Raw genomic sequence first — 18598 nt, 5'->3', positions numbered from 1 at the left:
TTCATTTCTTAATTGCATTAGGTTCTTTGTATTCTAATTTGTTGTTTTTGTTTAGCACTGACATATGCTCTGCAGGATGAGGTAAGTTTTGCTATTATCATGTCATGGGTATTTCCTTGAAGACTTTTTGCAGGTATTATATATTCATCAAGAGAAGACTCAATGCATAATCTAATGTTTTGAAGAGTGAGAAAGGGTAGCATGACAAGAGCAACAATCAAGGTGCAAAACAACAGCAAGAAGTTCACCACATGAAGTCTTCAAGTGGGAAGCACTACATACAATCATTGTAAAAGTATCATTGTACAGAGTCATTGTAAAAGCATCATTGTAAAAGTTGTACAAGTGTCTATTTGCCAAGAGTTGAAGTGGCATTTTCGGGAGGTCTAGGATCATCATTAGGTGGTTGTGTCATAGTTGGGGTTATGGTCTAGTGCGTTTTCTTCTTCTTCTACATCATTCTATATCATTGTAAAGTGGACATTTTCCCTGGTACAAGAGTCCATTCTTCTTTTATTCTTCTATAGGGTGGTAGGGTGGTGCTAGGCTGGTGCATGAAGTCACCTACAGGTTCAAGCCTGTGAAAACTTTAGGGTGATAGGGTGGTGCTAGGGTGAGTTGTAGCTCATTAGCTGTTGGGGCATCCGTTCAGTTGACTACCTAAGAATCTCGGGCGTTGGAGCGTCCATCTAGTGGGAGCTGGAGAAGAATGCTTTTCTAGATTCTAGGAAGTTGGAGCTTTCTTTTCAATTGGAGTTGAAGATTAAAGAATTATTAGAAAAGTGTTCGGTGGTTTTTGACCCAGAGGGGGTTTTCCACCTAAAATTTTTGTGCCTCTTGTGTTCTTTTATTCACTGTTGTTACTGCATAAACATTAATGATAATTGAAGATTAACTAATGCTATGAAAAGTTTTAAAAGTGCTAATTGCTAAGGAACACTGATTCACCCCCCTCTTAGTATTTTCCAACACCTACGCCCCAACAAATTAAGAACTGAGCCTCTAGGCTCTGCGCAGTCTCGACACTGGCTGAATTGCTCCCTTGGCCAACTGCATCAACCTTCCTGGTCTCTACGTGGCTCTTCGTGAGCCTCTTCTACCTTCCTCGGCCTCTATGTTGGCCTCTCTCTGGCTCGAACTAATGACGCATGCCCTCTGTGTCAACCCTTCTCTGCTTCTTTCTGCCTAGGAACAACTTTTGTCACTCGGGACAGTTGTTTCTGCTACAAATGCTCTGATTCAGCTGGCGCCTTCAGCTCTCTTGTGATCTGCAACGCTTTGATACCATGTTGAAATTTCTAAGTATTACCCTTTAGAAATTTTATCTGTATTCTCTGGTTTATTTCGCCTACTTGTTTAATTACTAACAAGTTATTTAACCACATAAATACTGAAATAAACACAATATAGTCTCAACTATCTATAGATCAACAGCTGAAAGACACAAGTGACACCGTTATTTTTGGACAATCGTCCCCGGAAAAATCCAACTTGGGAAAACCGGTGCAGCAATTCTGAGGGTTTTTATTATTAAACAACTTTTCTAAGTACACTGGGTGCCAAACTGGCTCACTCGACAGAGATAAACAATCTGGCAGTAATATCTCTCTTCGGAACCAAATATTCTGAAAGTCTGCCCAAGAAACTCTCACTAGCACAATCTGAAGCTCTGCTTCAGCCCTCCTGGCCTTTGCGTCAGCCCTCTGAGGCTCTGCGCAGCCTCTCTGCCCCTCCGCGTCACTCTTGCAACCTCTGCGTGGATGACGCAGGCCCTTTTGGCCTCTGCGCAGTCACTCTAGCCTCTGCGTGGCTCCTTCTGCCTTTGTGTCTGCCTCTCTTCTTCTGTACTGGTCTTCCGGCACTATCTCTACCTCTCTGCCTCGTACTCACTGCCCCTCGCTGCAACTTTGATCACTGATTCGATTTCTCTTAGCAAACCCTGCTCTAGAAAATCGAATGACTGATCACTTTGGTGTATTCTCCAACTGACCCTTGAGCCTTCTCTTATACTTTTTCTGTTGAGTTTTCAACGACTGAGATTACATCTTTGATCAATGGCTAATATTAGATTTGGCTTGATCCGTGTCCTTTAGAACCTTCTAACTCAGTTTTATATTAATACCCGTTAATATTTTATTTTTCCCAAGTTTAGACTTAGGAACTCCATTAAAAATATTAATTATTTTAATATCTCCTTAACTGGGTAGAATCCACCCAAACCATTTTTGGGTCTTGGAGATCTCATGTGCTTTAGCCTTTCCACCAATTTTCATGGCTAGAGCACATCTGATGCTACCCCAAATCAACAAGGCCCTCATCCTCTACCACATTCTCTTCTACCTCACTTCTATGAAAGACCACCTCCAAAACGAGGTGGCATCATTAGTTCCCGCTCCCACAACTGGCCAAGAACATGCTTTGATACCGCTATAATATTCCTAAATGGAAATTAACAGTAAATACCAAAGCAATGTGCAAGGAACAACAAAATAAATAAAAGCCACAAATACAATTCAGTACACAATAGACACCAACAAAACATTCTGAGCCATTTTATTAATAAACTAGGAATGGGTACATAGAGTGAGCTAGAATGATAGAATCTGGGCTTGCTATGCAAGCTATGCAAAATCCAAAAGAAATATCCTTGACCCAGATGAGAAATGGCCCCGAACAGGAAATGTGCACTGCCCGGAAACATTCTATTGTTGGCTGCTAGCTGGAACAATGATTTAGGGCTGAATACTCCTCAGAATGCTTTGAAAATTTAGACCCAGACTCCTCACCCAAATCCCACAAAAACCCGAAAAGGGTTTGTCTTCACTCCAAGCAATGATGAAGCCCTCTGAAAAGTGCATGCGACCCAACTGTTTCATTGTGCGTGCCCCTGTGAGAAATCAACTTGTTGGAAATACCCCTCAACTTTTGGTCCAAGAAACTCCTCCAAATCAGAAAATTAGCCTCTAAAGGTCCAACTCCTTAGCTCCTCAACTCCCCAAAAATTCTGCTCCAAGCCCCGCGCAACCTTTGCCCAAGATGGCTCAAGCATTGCCAAGAAAAAGGAAAATTCGGGCCTCATGTATGGTCTAAAACCACTACTACAAAATGCCCCCAAAACTGTGGCTTCAAGAGGGGAAATGCAAATTCTAGTCACCCCAAACAATTAGGTTGATTTGAAAAACCGATGGGTCGAACTACTTCTGTGCTTAAGAAATGCGCACCATTGAATAAACTACTGCAAATAACACCCTGTGCCACTACTACAAAATTCCCCCAAAACTGTGGCTTCAAGAGGGGAAATGCAAATTCTAGTCACCCCAAACAATTAGGTTGATTTGAAAAACCGATGGGTCGAACTACTTCTGTGCTTAAGAAATGCGCACCATTGAATAAACTACTGCAAATAACACCCTGTGGAAGCCCGTAATGGACTCCCCAATTTTTCAGCTAGGGAAACACTCGAAAATCTCCGAAATTGGTGTGGAATCTCACTTGAAATCTATTGGAAATACTGAGAAGGGGGTGAATCAATATTTCCCTTTCGTTTTACACAACTGGTTAATTTTTTTAATTATTCAGAGTATTGAAAGAAAGCATGAGACATTACACAATTTTTGGCTCAACAAAAGCTCAATTATGTATGATGTACATACAACAATTTACTAGGTAAGCCTAGAAGGAAGTAAAGTACTCCTTAAGGGTTTTTCTAGCAAGTTGGAAGGAAGCAAATGCTCCCTGAGTGGTTGGGCTCCCATACTAGGGATAATGGCCCAAATACAATGAACTTCTCTTGCAAGCTCTACTACTGCTGCCTATGTCAACTGTTGTTGTTTTGTTGTTGCGACATTCACTACTACTTACTACCTCTACTACCACACTCACTACTACTACCCATACACATCATCAAGCCATACTGCTGCCACTAACACTGATATTGTCCATCATTACTGCTGCCTACTATTGTTATCACTACTGCTCAATCTAACCACTTCCACTATCACTGTCAACAAGGTTCTATCATCATCAGGTCATTGTTCTGCAATACAACTATCAAGTCATATTACTATTCCACACTTACCTACTGCTGTTACATTTAAATCATTGCCAGACCCATATATCTTTTGCTGCAAACCTTGGCTCATTAATCAAGTCTAGGTCACTGTTCTGTTCAACATACTCTCGCTGAAGACCAACAACATTGTTATACATGTCAAGAGTACAAGATTTATAATGTAGGCTATAGGAATCAAGGTCACTGTACTTATCATCACATAATATATGTTTGGGTTGCTTTCTACACAAATCAATACATAAATGTCACTAATGTCACAGCCAAGGGTCACTGTTATAAAAGGTTACATTAATATCGCCAATTTACTATCAAGCAACCACTGTCACCATGTCACAACTTCATTAAGTTTATTTTGGTCCTTGTGCAAACCCAAACTAACAATCAAATGTGACACTATCAACTAGATGTCTCATATGTTTTCATTCATCAAGGGGCTCGATCAAGACTTGCAAATCACTTAATTATGAGAGTAAGCCAAACACAAGAAGATCATCTAGGTTTTGCATTGTACTATTCAAATGAAGAACCAAAATTCATACTTCATTGTCCAAAGTTCAATGAAGTCAAATGGAATAGTTACTGTATCAAACAGGTCCAAGGTTCAATGAAGAAAAATGGAACAATTACTATATCAAGCAAGTCCATGGTTCAATGAAGAAAAATGGAATAGTTACTGTATCAAGCAGGTCCAAGATTCAATGAAGTCAATTGGAACAGTTACTGTATCAAGCGGGTCCAAGGTTCAATCCCTTGCAGAACATCCAAATTCGAAACAACTTGAGGGATGATATCAACAGTGGCTCCGAAGTCCTTCTTGTTTTCAAGTGAGGGGCCTTATTTATATAAAGGAATTTATCACTTAATTTCCTTGAAAGGTTATTGAAAAAAACCAGTCGCTCAAAGCCACATAAAGAACGAGAGTCGAGAGTGTTGCTCTGTCACGAAATCCAGATCCCAACATCCCAACAGAGGGATTAGCAATTATTATGGTGATAGATATGTTTAAATACCATCAGAGGTGATCTAGGTGGATATTGGTGGTCACACTCCATTCCACTTGGACTCCCACCATTGTTTCTTTCAGCGTTTCAGTTTCCTTAATTGTAGCAGAGTTTACTATTTTTAGCAGTTTTTTGGGTCCTGAACTTCCGGAGTCGTTTTGAGACCCTAAACGACGTTTTTTGGGAAAACTGGGAGCAACATGGGTCCATGGATTGATGTTGCTCTTCCCAAAGTTGTAGTTCTCGGATAGATCTTTCTAATGATATATTGTGCGCGTCAAACGAAGATCGTATGCCAAAGTTACAACCCCGGGAAGTTGATGTACCAATTTACCCAAACGGGGCCCACAGTTTGGCGTTTCATCTTCTAGGGTTAGGTTTTTGGATGTTTAGGGTTTTCCATTGTTTCTCAACAATAAATAGGCCTTCATAGTTCAGAGGCATGTAGCCGCCACATCTCTTCTCAGAGATAAGCTACCATCGCCTTAGCTGGTTTATTTCCATTTCTATTTGTAAGCATATTTCAGTATTTTACATTAATGAAATGAAGTATTATTTCCGTTGCATCTTTGTGTTTATGGTTATCTCTGTAATTTGTTGCGTTCCTGTTTAAATCTGGATTAGTGGTACCAGAGGGGTCTGCTTTTTCTCTGTTTATCTTTGCATGTCCCCAACGAGGTCGGGATATAAGGAGTTAGGGCTTGAACTGGTCGAACCTTTGCAAGGCCAGCCTTGCAAATCCCGACGACCTCTCATGGCAGATGAAAAGAAAGACGAGGGGGCAGGAGATCCTATCAAAATCTTGCTCGAAGAAGCCCTTGAGCGACAAAGGAATGCGATGATGGACAACTTTGCCTAGATCCTTCAGCGGCTACCCAAGGGCGACACATCGGCGACACATCGACTTCCAAGTGTTACTCTGGAAACGCCACACCGTTTAAGGTACAAGTTAATTTTGAAATCCCCATACTCGAGGGTTAGATAGACGCAGATGTCGTCGATAAATGGTTAAATCTGCTAGAGGGTTATTTTTCTGTTCATGATTTTTCCAGTCAGGAAAAGATTATTTTCGCTCTTCTCAAAGCAGCCCCCCCACATCAAGGACTGGTGGGAAACCTACTGCGAGCAGAAGGATGAAAGTACAGGCTAACTATTTTCAGCCGCACCCACTTGGAATTCATTCCGGGATGCCATTAAGGAGCAGTACTACCCTGACGAAAGCTATGAGAATCAATACATAAAGTGGACCACGCTGCGGCAGGGAAGGGACCAAGACATGCTGGAGTTTACCAATATTTTCCATACCCTTCGCACAAAGTTGGGTATCAAGGATTCAGAGCAGCATTTGGTACTCAAATACCGTGGTTGACAGGGTACCAGAGGTAGCACTGCCTACCGCCATCTCTTTGGTTACTGCAAAACAATGCAGTGAGCTCATTTCCAAAACCGGGAAATTTGTTTCCCTGATGATACGCCCTCAAGGAAAGAATAAGACGGTGGCCACGACCTCTAGACAGGGCCCCTCTGCACGACAACTACAGATGGACAAGGTCGTGAAGGAGTACGAGGACATCTTCAACTCCCCCGCAGGGGTTCCTCTACACTGTCATGTCAAGCACTCCATTGATCTGAACCTAGGTGGGCCGCTGCCCAATGGGCCAATCTAGTGGTGCTCCGTTTTGGAGAACGATGAAATCAAGAGGCAGATTCAGGAGCTGTTGCAGAAAGGTCACATCCGTCCGAGTTCATCACCCTGTGGGAGCCCGATCGTGTTGGTATAGAAGAAGGATGGGACTTGGAGACTCTGTATTGACTATCGGGCGCTAAATAAGATCACTGTCCATAATAGGTCCTTGATCCCACGGATTGATGACCTCCAGGAACAATTGAAGGGGGCAAAATATTTCAGCAAGATTGATTTGAAGTTAGGATATCACCAGGTACCAATCGAACCCTCCGATTTGTGGAAGATTGCCTTTAAAGCCAAGGAGGGCCTTTTCAAATGGTTGGTTATGCCTTTTGGATTGACGAATGCTCCTGCAACCTTTATGAGGCTAATGGATGACATCTTGCGGCCATTCACCAACTCATTTGTAGTGGTATACTTGGATGACATCCTGATCTTCAGCCAGAGTTGGGAAGAGCACCTCCACCACATCCGACAGGTTCTCCAAACACTGCGGCAACACAAGTTATGTGCCAATTTGGAGAAATGCACTTTTGGCGTGACCCAGGTGCAGTATCTGGGGTACATTATTGATGAACAGGGGTGCATGTGGATCCAGCCAAGATCCAAGTCATTCAGGATTGGCCATCTCCAACCACTCTGACAGAGCTCCGTAGCTTTCTAGGTCTTGCCAACTTCTACTGCAGGTTCGTGTTGAGATTTTCTCATATCACTTGGCCCTTGAGTCAAGTCACCAAGGGAGGAGTGAAAGCAAAATTCTTTTGGTCTGAATCTCAACAGAAGGCATTCACAAAATTGAAAGATCGTCTCTGCTCGGCACCAATGCGTGCATTACCAGACTTGCAACAACCATTTGAGGTCGAGACAGATGCCTCTGACTATGCTATTGGGGCAGTCCTTACTCAACATGGGCATTGAGTGGCATATCATAGTGAGACACTTTCAGAGACAGTCTGGAAGTATCCCTCTTATGACAAAGAGATGTATTCCATTGTGCAGGCCTGCCGACAATGGAAGTATTACATTTTGGGGAAGGAAACGGTCATCCACACAGACCATCGACCCCTGCAGTTCATATAGAACCAAGGGAAATTGTAGAATGATCACCATCAGAAGTGGTCCACGTACCTGCAACAGTTCCATTGAATATGAAGTATAAGAAGGGCAACACCAATAATGTTGCAGATTGACTCAGTTGACCACCGATCATGGCATTAACCACCGTGGTCAACTCTTGTGGGCACGAGACTTCTGATTGGCCACTTCTCTGCAAAAGCAACCCAGGATTCGGCCACACATACCAGACACTCTTGGAGGAGCAGCATGTTCCAGATTTTCACCTCTAGGATGCACTGTTATGCCACCTGGGTCACCTTTGTGTTCCTTCAAGTGAGCGTGCCAAGATGATTTGGGAAGCAGACTACAGTCGGGCTGCTGGGCATTTCGGGGTTGAGAAAACGGTGGCAGTGCTGCACAAGTATTTCTATTGGCCGAATCTTCGACAAGATGTCGGGAAGTACATCAGATCATGCACTGTGTGTGCCATTGCCAAACCGACCATCAAGAAGCAAGGCCTCTATACCCCGTTGCCTACCCCGAGTTGACCTTGGGAATCCATCTCCATGGATTACATGTCAAGCCTTCCTTCCACTAAGCATGGAAACGACTGTGTTTTTTGGTCGTCGACAGGTTCTCAAAGATGGCCATTATGGTGGCCTACAAGAAGAATATCACAACAGAAGCCACTGCTAAACTCTTCTTTGAATGAGTGTGGGTACACTTTAGGATCCCATAGTCTATCATCTCAGATCGGGACAACAGGTTCCTCAGTACATTTTGGTCCAGTCTCTGGTCGATGCTGGACACCAAACTCACTAAGTCCACAACCTTCCATCCTCAAACTGATGGCAAGACAAAGATTGTCAACAGGATGATCGTACACATTCTGCATGTACAACTCAAAGCATCCACGCACATGGGACGAGAGCCTCCCCTATGTTCAACACAGCTACAACCGAGCTCTCCACAACTTGACTGGCCACAACCCTTTTCAGGTGGGTTTGTGATTCCAGCCACTATGTCCAGTTGATGTGGCAATGCCATTTGCAGCTACTCACGCAAATTCGGCTCATGTCCAGTCCGAAACAGATAAAGCAAACAGCTTCATTGAGCACATCCAACATATTTGCCAGCAGGTCCATGACATTCTGGAGAAATCAAATGCCAAGTACAAGTAGCGACATGATTAACATCGGGTGCCACACAAGTTTCAGGTGGGCGACAAAGTATGGTTGCATTTGCAAAAGGAACGCCTTATCGGAGCCTATCAGAAACTCAAACCACTCCGATATGGTCCTTACACCATTACCAAGGCTGTGGGAGACAATGCATTTGAGCTCAGCATTCCCCCATTCCTTGGCTTGCACCCAGTGTTCAATGTGGACGCCTTCGGCCATACTTTCAAGTTTCCACCATTACTAGACACATCTGACATTGCAGAACAACTCACACCCACAGAGTTAGATCCAGATTGCATGGAACAAGCTACAACTGATTGGATCATGGACACACAGATCAAGCACACTCGCCAACAGAATATCCAACTGTATCGAGTTGTCAAAGCAGGCCAACTCCTTCACCAGTGCAAGTGGCTCACCAGGGACCAAGTTCAACAGAAGTTTCCTCATCTCATGGAGGAACTCCACGCAATGGGGACCATTGCTTCCTAAGGGAGGAGGAATGATCCAGGTGGATATTGGTGGCCACCCTCCATTCCACTTGGACCCCCACCATTGTTTCTTTCAGCTTTTCAGTTTCCTTAATTGTAGTAAAGTTTACTATTTTTAGTGGTTTTTCGGGTCCTAAACTTCCGGAGCCGTTTTGAGGCCCTAAATGACGTTTTTTGGGAAAACTGGGAGCAACATGGGACCATGGATCAATGTTGCTCTTCTCAAAGTTGTAGTTCTTGGATAGATCTTTCTAACGAGATATTGTGCGCGTCAAACAGAGATCGTATGCTAAAGTTACAACCCCGGGAAGTTGATGTACCAAGTTACCCAAATGGGGCCCATAGTTTGGCATTTCATCTTCTAGGATTAGATTTTTGGATGTTTAGGGTTTTCCATTGTTTCTCAACAATAAATAGGCCTTCGAGCCTCATTGTAACACAGTTCAGAGGCATGTAGCCGCCACATCTCTTCTTAGAGATAAGCTACCATCGCCCTAGCTAGTTTATTTCCATTTCTGCTTGTAAGCATATTTTAGTATTTTACATTAATGAAATGAAGTATTATTTCCGCTGCATCTTTGTGTTTATGGTTATCTCTGTAATTTGTTGCGTTCTTGTTTAAATCTAGATCAAGAGGCCACAAGCAAGCGTAATATAGAACCTCAACTTTCTGAATGGTCGGAATAGTAATGCAGATGAGGTTCTCGCAACAACAACTCCAAAATGTCAAAACATTCACAACAGGGAACCAAAATGTAGGTCGAATTTGAAGATTCTTTCACCCTACCACCCGCCATAATGTCGCTCGAGGTGGTATTACAAAAATCTGGTGTTGTAATTAGATGCCACTGTGAAATAAATATGCCACATAGATTTAAAATTCAAACAGATCCCATGTAGTTAGCGTAGAATATAGACCATATAACACGAGGTCACAACATGTTTAAGGCTTATTGATTTCTCCCTGGCCGAGAGCTTTAATAGAAAAGAGACCAAACTTCTTTAAGAGTTGCAGTTGTGTTTTGTCTTCATCTCCCGCAACAAAAGACAACAACACCCTGACCACAATTCATAAACCATTGTTTGTACCAAGAAGACCTTTGTTTGAACTCTTCAGAATTACGGCTGAAATGTTTTGTTGTGGTAGCCCTCCATCAAACCCCGAAATTAAAATAAGCCCAGACAAAACCCTTGAAACCAAGTCAAAATGGTGATTCTCCTTGCCGCAGAGAAGACCCTCTTCGTATCCAGGTTCAGAGAGCAAGTAGTCAAATCTATTAGCCAACGATGAATCACAGGTGTGCCCAAAACCCACAGAGATATCGTAGAGATAATTAGGGATTTTGAAGCCTTCAAGATCTACAAAATAAAAGAAAAATGAAAATCCTTGTTCTGATGAATAAAGAAAAACGTTGTACTCTTCCGTCGCCGGAATATTCGAGAACAACCTCCGAAAAAGTGAGTCGATTTGATACCCTTGAGAGTCCTCATACCTTTTCTTATATAGATTTTGAAGAATGATCTTGAAGATGTTGATTTGATACCCTTGAGAGTCCTCATACCTTTTCTTATATAGATTTTGAAGAATGATCTTGAAGATGGCTGACTAATTTTTTGAAGGGAGCGAAATTCAATATTTTAACTTAATCCCCTTGGAGAAATGTCTAGAAGGGTGGCACATCAATACTTAGAAATTTAAATTCCTTTACCTTTATTTTTGACTATGATAATAGTCCAAATAACTTGACCTCCATAAATATTTTCATTTTTTTATTTTTTTGAATTAAAATCTTGTCATACACATCACCTTGTCATCCTTTTGGACCAAAAATAATTTTCCACATCATCAACCCTTTGGGGTTTTGGTCCATACGTTGGAGCGCAAACTTTGACTAAGCATTTCTATCAAACTGTGAAGGTCCAAAGAGTGCTCCACATACCACCAGAATCAACAAGACGAGTAGAATCTAATGACAAGGGTCTCCAAGGCAAATTCAATGATATTCATCATCAAAATCCTTAATAATTACGGGGTGTCCTCATTGTCTCAGGAACCCAAACCCTAAAGCTAGGGTTTCATCTAGTGGCTAGGGTTTTATCATTTATCTGCAACCTCAATGATGATCATGACCTCAACAAATCATTACATTAAGCTACGCACCAATATCTCCAACATGGGGTCCATACATTGGCGTGCAAACTTTGACTAAGCATTTCTATCAAACCGTGAAGGTCCAAAGAGCGCTCCACATATCACCAGAATCAACAAGACGAGTAGAATCTAGTGACAAGGGTCTTCAAGGCAAATTCAATGATATTCATCATCAAAATCCTTAATAATTATGGGGTGTCCTCATCGTCTCAGGAACCCAAACCCTATAGCTAGGGTTTCATCTAGTGGCTAGGGTTTTATCATTTATCTTCAACCTCAATGATGATCATGACCTCAACAAATCATTACATTAAGCTATGCATCAATATCTCCAACATGGGATCCAAACCCTAGGGTTATGGTTTCATCCCTTTAATTAGGGTTTTTGCTCCAACTAGGGTTTCATAGTCACACTGCATCATCTTGTGAACCCATCACATTAATGGCCTCCAAACCCTAAAATCAATGACGACATTTGCATTCGGCACCAGCTTATACATGCTGCATATGCCGTTGCTTTTACATCAATGACAACATACACAACAATCCTATGCTTAACAACATTCCAACCCTTGAGCTAAACAACTCCAAGAGAGGTCGAATTCTAAAATGTAATAGTCAAAGGATGAGGAGAAATGCTTCCTTGCTTCTTTCTATAGTCATGGTTTCCTTCTCTCCCCTTGGTGGCCCCCACAATCCACAAATTCATCCCCCTTCCTTGAGGTTTGAATTGGTAGGCCCCACATTTCACTAAGGGTTCAATATTTCCCTCTTGGGTGTATATTGCCTCCCTTTCTAGAGCGTGGGACCCATCTACCCACTTTTCCTAAGTCCAAAATGCCCCAAAATTGTCTCCAACGCCAAAATTACAAAATTATGCTATAGTTTAGTTATTTATGAAATTGGGGATATCACATGTACCTCAATATTGGTGGCATTGATTGTCGAATACTGTTGGGATCACGATTGTCGTTACAGCAAAACCCGCAAGTGTTAGTAAACAGATGCATCGCCAGAGTTAACGGATCCTCGAGAGGCGGTTAGTCCATGTCACGAAACACACGGGGAGCGCTGGATTATCCAATGCCCAACAATCTCCCCCCCAACGCGAGCCTGGTGTGATTTGAACTCGAGAACTTTGGCTCTGATACCACTTGTTGGGATCACGATTGCTGTTACACCAAAACCCGCAGGTGTTAGTAAATGGAGGCATCGCCAGAGTTAACGGATCCTCGAGAGGCGGTTAGTCCATGTCACGAAACACACGGGGAGCGCTGGATTATCCAATGCCCAACAAATACCTCTATCATGGCCCTAGTAAAAATGTATCCTTCACTCAAGCGAAATCATTGATTTGGCATGTTAAGCTTCTTCTATTTTACTTTAATGCTTAGAAGGTGATATTGATCATGAGGATCCTAGTATAGGCAATAATTTTGACGATATGTAGTTGTTTATTGTAGCATGATTTTTTCTGGACTTTAAAGGCCATTTAGAACCTCATTGTTAATCTATGTAGCACAGGGACCCATCCCCCCTAAAAAAGCCCATGTACCCTGCATCCCCATGTTCCAATGACTTATGGACACTTAGGAAACGTCCCCAAATTGTTGGGGACTTCATTGGGGACCCACGGACTTGCTAGCCATCCCCAAGGCATTCTGGTAGATTTCAGGGACATTTTGAACAGATTTCAGGGACGTATTGAAAAGATTTCATGGATTTTTTGGGCAGATTTCAAGGATAACCTGGACATATATTTTTAGTTTTTGAAAATCATGGACATTGATGATTGGACAATATGATCACTTTTCCCATCCCTTATTTTTGGATTGCACTGAATCTAAATCCGTTATACAAGTTGCAGCTCAAAACGTGGCTTTTGTATGATGATGGGTTTCAATTGGGTTTCTAGTAATTTAAATATTGTATTTTCAACAAGAAAATTACAATAAGCAAAGTCTCTATGTCAAGAAAATAGGAAATGAAACATTTCAAATGGCTGATCCTTGTGGTTATTGCTCTTTCTTTTTCTCATTTTTCAGGCCATCTTAGCTTTACATATTGTATATGGGTTTCCAAGAGACATCAAGTCTAATGCTTCCACCATCCCAACCTCAAGCATTGTGAAAACCAATTAGATAGTATTGACTTGGATTGGGTACTAAATGTTTGAATAAATTCCTATTCAATCAACTTGTTAATAAAATATGAATCTAATCTCTTTATAGAATCAAATTGTTTTATAGTGGTTTTAATACTGTTGTATAAGTTTGCAAAACCTCTTCTCTATCTCATTGACCGCTCATGGACTTTATTGCAAATTGAAAATAGTTGCACTTAAGTTTCCTAAAGCTAAACTACATTTTACTCATGTCTAGCAGCCAACAATGGAAAGTCACTCACCCGATTTTTAAGTTGCTTGAGATTTTTCAAAATTGGCAAGTGTAAGGGCTGTGCATAATACTATAAAATATAGATTGTTATGCACATAAGCTTGAAACAAATACAGATGCTAATAGTGAGTTCTAAATTTTTAATATGTATATATATATATATATATTTTCCCATCCCCTACAAAATTTGGGTGTGCACTCTAGCCATCCCGGATATCTGTTCCCCCGTCCCGAAAAAATGCAACATAGTTGTTAATGTATTTTTGGTACAGAGATGAATTGCAGCTTTGGTTACAGGCACCCTTGCTTTATATATGAGAAACTTTGCATATTTGTGTATAATGGTTTGGATTCATATATATATATATTCAATTTTTGAATAGTTTTTTGGTCTGATTTTGTCTCATTCTGGTCCAACTACTGGTTTTGGACTTGACTGGTTCAATGACTGGTCTGGTTCTGGTAACATTGTTAGAACATCATCATTTCATATGCCATCTGAACAAAGTTCAAAAAAATGGTGAAAATGAATGAAACAAGGATTCGATGCTATAGGGAAGAGACTGTGAATAGAAGTGAAGTGGGATGTAAAGGATGTTGAGATTGAACTATAATTGCATTAGCATGTGTTGTGGTGAATGAATAAGACATAACAATTAGTATCAGAGTTATGTTGATATAACGAGGGGCAATCTTTTGGTTTTGAACATGAGAGAATCAACAAGAAGATTGTAACAGTTCTCATGATTCTTATGCTGTTGTTATTTGATTGCATTTTATTTTCATATATGTCTTTCAGTGTGTTGTCTTGATAAATCAAAAGCTACAGGATAAGAGGGGTTATGTCGAATAACTAAAATGTAGAAAATCAGCACATCACCTGTGTTGGTATTCTCACCCCATATGGATTAATCCACTGAAGTTTTGAAGTTGTTTTTGGGACTTTCTTCTCCTTCTATGACTGGCATGTTCACGGATTTGAATAGTTCTGCATCCCTTGTGGACACTCAGTGATCAATACATATTGGAATCTAAGAAAAAGTTGTCATTGTTTATTTGGTTTAGTGTGGAAGTGGTAGTGGTGGTATGAAAGAGAGCATTCTCTTTAGATATGTCATAGGGGCACAATAATAAGATAAGATCAGGTAATTTTATTAATGTCCAACAATGTAATTCAAAGTGGAAGTGCATAATCAGGTTTTACGGCTACATTAACAACAACAACAACAAAAAATCTAAGAACATAACTAAAGACTAGCTCAAAGACTAAAGAGACAAATAAAATGAATACACAAGAAAAATCTCATCAAAAACATGTCCACGGGTATTGGAACTAGAAAGCTTCATGCTAGATAATGTCCTCCATAGAGCATAAAGAAGAGGCAAGGGGTAACGAGCTCAGTGTCAAATCATAAATGGATCTACGAGTACCATCACAAAGTTGATGAACTCAGCAGGATTTGCAATGACATTCTCATAATTATTGATATCTCCTCCCCTTTAGCACGGGAGAGTCTACAGTTTTCTACTACAAGATGTGAGACCATTCTTCTAATCAGTTGGCTAATGATGTGAGTGTAGTGCAATTGAATGGGACTTTTGGAGTTTGGGTTGCTAAATGCAATTTGTGAAGGCAGTTTTGAGTGACATATTTTTATGTTGGAAAATATTAATTTAAATTGTGTTGGATCAATATTATTGTTCCTTCTACCAGGATTTGTATTTACTATGATAGAGAGATACCATTTCCTTGTACTGATTTTGTTTGACTTCTATATATTTTAGGAAGGGGAATTATTATCGACATTTTGCAGAATTTGGCGCTGGAAATGAAAGGAAAAAAGTTGCAGATCAATCTTGGGAAGCTTATCAGGTGAAATGATTAAACATTTTTGGGAAAAGCAGGCTATAAATGTTTTACAACTGGAAGACAATCAAGATCTGGCATCTAGCATTCAATCAGGCTTTGGCTGGCATTGAATTTATCCATTTTCCATATGAAATTCTGAACTTGCTTGAGAGGTGGACTTTGGGAGTTTCATTACTTGAGGTATTTAAGTATGTCCCAGGCCACTTTCCAATCAGGGATGAGTATGCAATCCTCCTTAGAAATTCCTCTTTGGTTTAATCGTCCGACTTTCTAGTAGCAATGCTTATTCACCCTCCTAGTCTGTACTCCACTACTTTAAACACTGTCATGCCATCAAGCTTGTTCTAACTAGTTTCAGTACAGTATATAACTAGAAAATGTAGTGTCAAGAAATTCCATGGTGTTTAGTTCTCGAGGCATACATGGACTTACTTTCAGCTCCATGGACTTACTTTGAATGATATCCTGTTTCGTTTTCTCTACAGTGAGTGAGTATGTAGGACAACAAACGTTAACCTCTTCTCCTCCATCGTTCTGTCTGGATGGTAAATCCCCGTAGGTGTGTTTTATATGACGCAGGGACAGTTAGATCCAAAGATAGGCTTTGGAAGAGATTGACTTTACCTACTAAGTGTTTGGGCATAACGTGAAGTCCCTTTCTCCACAATTCTTCAGTGGTGGGAAGTTGAGCACAATGGAAGTTGTCACTTGAATCAATTCAGCTGCTAGGAACTTTTGATTGCATTTATTTCCATCCTTGTACATCAGTGTTATGGTTGATACTGTCAACACTTCCGGCTATGTTAATTAGATGTCCCATTGATGTTTGTGCTCAATTTTCTGAAAATATGCAACTAACATTGCCATGTTATACTAGTCTTTGAAAGGGAGGGTTTGGTGTATCTTTCACGTCTTGTTCAGAGGTGTACTAAGCATGACATTACTAACTAATCCAAATAGTATCAGCATTGACACAATACCCAATTATGATTTATATAATAAGACGTAAATATATCGATATAATGTAATGCAGATTGATAGCATATTTAGGGGGAAAATAAATTGTGTCGAGTCAAAGGCTATATTGCTTACTTTCCATGATCCTGGGCATGCAATTTTGGCTGAATATTACTTGTTTTCACCATTTGTGTTATGTTTTATCGCGATTTTACAATCAATAAAAAAGGAGCTTCTGGTTGTCATATTATTTATTGTTATAATTTTCTTTTGGACTCTGAAGTTGAACTGGGGGATTTTGCTGCAATTTTTGTTACTATTTTGTATTAGATTCCAACTCAAAGCTTAAAGATAATTGGCACTAATTTGACGTCGATAATGATTTGTTTTAAAACATTTTAGACATCCATGTTGTTTGGGAGTGCATTTTTGTTTAATTTTAAATTAATTTGGTGAAGTATTAAATATGATTTCACGTAATGTGCTGATTGAAACTTCATTTTAACTTTGGTATGGGAATCTTAAAATGTATAGGAAAAAAATTCAAAATGCAACGCTTTCAATAATTTTTTAATCACTTTTAAAATTAAAATTAAGATCAAAATAATTTTACATTATTTTATTTATAAATAATGTTTGAAATTATTTAAAAAACTGAAATCTACTTTAATATTATTATAGAATAATATTTTTCATTGAAATATTATTTTAGGATAAAAGTTTTATTTTTTTCATTTACTTATTTTTGGAGATATGTTAATTTGAGAATCTTCTATATGGTTTGATATTTTATTTTATATATAACTTAAAACAATTGAAGAGGAAATACTTTGAGATAACATAGAAATAAATTATTTGAAATAGGTGGTTTAACAAAACACTTAAATGAAATTGATGTTATTACTCAAGTTTTAACACAATGTTGTTTTTATTGAGTAAAACCAACCTAGATCCATTTTAACCCCCGATCTATTAAGCACCAAGAGAGATTCAATCTCTTAAGGTGCAAACCTATTTTTTCAGTGCAAACCATGAGGAAAGGTTTGCACTTCAAGAGGTTTGATCCCTCTTGGTGCTTGATAGATGTGGTGATAAGATGGATCTAGGTTGGTTATATAATACTATATAATATCTATATTTGTATCTACGTGCCCCTTTCTTATTCCTTCTCTCTATATCACCCCCTAAACATACACTCTCTTTCTCTCTCCCCTCCTCTCCTTTCTCCCTTGTTACTCCCTCTCTCTCTCCACCTCTTTTTCTCTATGTATTTTTTCTTTCCTTTCTCTCCCTCTTTCTCTCCCACCTCCCTCTCTCCCTCTCCCCCCATAACTATCTTTCTCTTTCTGCCCTCATCTTTGTCACTATCTCCCTCCCCCCTCTTAAATTTGACCCCATTATATTGTGTTTAAGAAAGTATCTAAATTAAAAAAGCTCAATTGATTGTAAGTTATTAAACCTATATTTTGGATCAATCATGTCAAAGAAAATACAATAATGGAAAACTTGAAAAAATCATGTATTATCTTTTATCTATTATTGTTAGTCACTTTGCTTGCTCTCATCACTTTGATCTGTAATTAAAATCTTATGTTGGTTCTCGATAATACTATTTATATTATATACATTTCACAACTTTAAATATAAAAGTATTCATTTTAAATTTTATTAAAACCTTAATTTAATTTCTATGACCATATTTTAAGTAGTCCTTAGAGGGTTTAGATATATCTCA

General features: G+C 39.8%; 1 long non-coding RNA gene across 6 annotated transcripts in view; it reads left to right on the top strand.

The window, feature by feature from the left end:
• Positions 1-16920, top strand: part of LOC149241373 (uncharacterized) — a 74778-nt gene extending 57858 nt beyond the window's left edge. For 4 of the 6 annotated variants that reach the window (XR_016245620.1, XR_016245621.1, XR_016245623.1 and 1 more), the window contains one exon: positions 15822-16046. This is a non-coding gene — a long non-coding RNA (uncharacterized LOC149241373). Of the gene's footprint in view, positions 1-15821; positions 16047-16485 lie in introns of those variants that run through there. The other 2 variants (XR_016245624.1, XR_016245622.1) reach the window with 2 other exon arrangements.
• Positions 16921-18598: the final 1678 nt, after the last annotated feature.

The sequence above is a fragment of the Pinus tabuliformis genome, chromosome 8 (assembly GCF_031772625.1).
Source record: "Pinus tabuliformis cultivar Carrire ecotype Pingquan chromosome 8, CPIR1, whole genome shotgun sequence".
In the NCBI taxonomy this organism is placed as follows: domain Eukaryota; kingdom Viridiplantae; phylum Streptophyta; class Pinopsida; order Pinales; family Pinaceae; genus Pinus; species Pinus tabuliformis.
Note: the sequence above shows the minus strand (reverse complement) of the source record. Positions and strands in the feature narration are given on the sequence as shown.